The sequence below is a fragment of the Orycteropus afer genome, unplaced genomic scaffold (assembly GCF_000298275.1).
Source record: "Orycteropus afer afer isolate SDZICR_OR568_19922 unplaced genomic scaffold, OryAfe1.0 scaffold00466, whole genome shotgun sequence".
NCBI classification, from domain to species: Eukaryota; Metazoa; Chordata; class Mammalia; order Tubulidentata; family Orycteropodidae; genus Orycteropus; species Orycteropus afer.
Window position 1 is genome coordinate 1503571 of NW_006922053.1, and position 2994 is coordinate 1506564.

Consider the following 2994-nt stretch of genomic DNA (forward strand, 5'->3'; position numbering starts at 1 on the left):
CACAAAGGACTGAAGTCCCCAGTCCCCTCCCGTTCTGGGCAGGTCACCAGGCCCCTGGCTGAGCCCCCTCCCATGGCAGTCCCTCTCTGACATCCCTCGTGGCCTGTCTCACTGCGACCCGGCCCCCCCCCATGTGTTTCCGCACGTGGTGTCTCACTGAACAGGATGAAGACACGCACTTACGAGCGGGAGCAAGGGAGGCCCAGAAGGCCCACAGTGGTCCGCGCCGGATGTGGGCGGTGCAGCGGACCGCAGCCAGTGGGGGTCAGCAAGCACTGCACAGAGCCTTAGTGACAGACAGACAGACGCCTGGACTGAGTTCTCATGCCATTTCCAGGCTTGGAGTCTAATACTTCTCTCCAAAAGTGCAAGTGAGGAACAGGACCGTGGTCACAGCCTAATTCTAAGACCTGGCGGACAAGACAGAACCGCAAAGACCCACTGAAGCTTACAGTTCCAAGGACACAGCTGACCGTCCACTGTCGTGACTCTTGCTGCAGACAGCCGTGGTCTGCTGGCGCTGACAGGGCTGCTGATAAACCGCCTGCCATCCTACCTCAACCACGCAGCTTCCCCAGCTCGGGCTGATGCACGGTTGATCTCAGCCCCGACTGACACCATTCTGGTCTTAGCCTGTCCACATGCAGATGCTTTAATAAACTTTTAGAACTCTACCAGCCTTATTTCTGTCTCCCAGCACCAAACCTTACACTGATGATCTTTTAAAAAAAATGACCCACTACTGTGAAGTCCATTCCAACTCATAGCCACCCTGTAGGGGCAGGAAGGACCACTTCATAAGGGTTCCAAGGCTGTCATCTTTATGGAAGCAGACTGCCACATCTTTCTCCTGTGAAGCAGCTGGTGGATTCAAACCACCAAACTTTTGGGTGGCAGCCGAGTGCTTTAACCCCTGCGCCACTACGGTGTACACATACCACATACAAGTAACCATTTTACTTTATTATTTATTTTTTAAAAAACAAGTAGCTACTTTAAAGTGCACAATTCTGTGCCAGTTAGTGCATTCACAGTGTGGGCAACCACCTGCTCCGTCTGGTTCCAGAACATTCCGTCACCTCGGAAGACTGCTCACACCCATTAAGCAGTCCTTTCCCCTAGCCTGGCCCTGAGGCAGCCTCCACTCTGTCTCTGCTTGGCCTGGATGCTTCATGTCGGTGGGTGCTGACATTCCAGAGCCTCCTGCATCTGGTTCTCACTGGATCCCGTGCTTTCGGGGTTTGTCCATGTCATAACGTGTTAGCTTGTGTCCGAGCTTCCTTCCTCTTGAGGCTGAGTGACTCTCCGTGGTGCGGGCGGCCCATTGTGTTTATTGATCATTTGATGGCATCATGATTTTTTGGTTATAATGACAGACGCTCGCCTCCTGTGTAATCAGTGGTCTGTTGGAGATGGTGCCGTGTGACTTCCCAGCCAGATCAGAGGACACACGGCTTCCCCTAGCTCTCTCTTGCACCATATACTCTGGGGGAATGCAGCGCCGTGTTGTGGGGAGACTCAAGCAGCTCCATGGTGTCGTCCACATGGAGGCCACTGAGGCCTCCAGCCAGCAGCCCCATGAGGGAGCCAACTTGGAAGTGGTGGTCCAGCCCCAGCTAAGCTTCAGATGATGTTACATTGGCTGCCCCCTTCACTGCACCCTCCTGAGACATTCTGAGCCAGAACCACCCAGCTCAGCTGCTGCCTAATTCCTGACCCCCTAGAAGCTACGAGAAATAGTGCGTCTGTTGTTTGAAGTCACTGAGTTTTGCTGTGACGTGTTACCCAGCAACTAACATAAATGCCCAAACATGCCGACAACTCGGCCCCATGTCTGCTCAGCACACCAGCCGTGGGGAGAGGGAAGACCTACCAACTCCCACTAGCTTCACTGTGTGTCTTGCAAAATGACCTACCTAGAGTGTTTATTCCATCTGTTCGTGGGCGGCAGGACAGGGGCAACCTGGCAGAAGCTCCCACGCCTGGCCCAGGCCCACAGTGGTGGCTTATTAAAAATAAACCAACGATACAATGTATTAATTTTGTAACCTCCCAGGCCCGTTCTTATTTCTAAGCATAAAACCTTCAAGAGATGGCAAGGCGCCCACAGTGCCCTCCACCAAAGGCCTCTGGAATCTTCTCGGCGTTAACTCTGCCCATCAAGAGATAAAATAATTGGCGTTTCAAGGCACAACCATGGACTTGCCCCTGCCCTGGTCGGGACTTCAGTGCCTGTTTCTTTTTCTGAACAAACCATTAAGAATTTTCTTTTAATTGTGATTTGGGTGGAAGTCTACAGAGAGAACTCATTGTCCATGCAGCAGTTCATACCTATTTTCTCACGGGACATCGACTGCAACCCCCCCAGTGTGAGAGCTGTCTCCCCTTCCTCCCTGTGGCCACCTCTTCCCTGTGCCCTTTCCGTGCACTCCCGCCCCGAGCTGTCTCCCTGTGCAAACCCCGCCTCCTGAAGAGCATCTTAACTGCAATGAGGGAGAACTTGGCTTCTGTGGGACAGTCTCCCTGGGTCAGTTTTGCCCTGTGCCCCCCCAGCTCAGCGGGATCCTCTGGACCACGCGTCCTCCTGCTGCCATGGCAACTGTTGGTGATGTCACAGAGCTTCCTGAGGTCAGGTCATGGCTGTGCTCAGGCATCTCACCTTGGGCTCTTCCTTTCCCTGTTCCACAGATAAGGAAACTGAGGCACAGGGGTTACTCAACAAACTGCAGCAAGAAGGGAGGAGCCGTGGGTGGGCCCCCCAACTGATCACAGGATTTCCCGTGGGGTTTAAAACCCTGACGCCTCCAGGGAAATAGGCAGAGTAAAGATGCCAGTCCCATTAGAGAGATGGTGCCATCAACAGACAGGTTTTGAAGTGACGGCCATTTTTTATTTTTTAATTGTGATTTGGGTGAAAGTTCACAGAGCAAATTCATTTTCCATGTAGCAGTTCATACCCATTTTGTCTCATGACATTGACTGCAGTCTCCCACA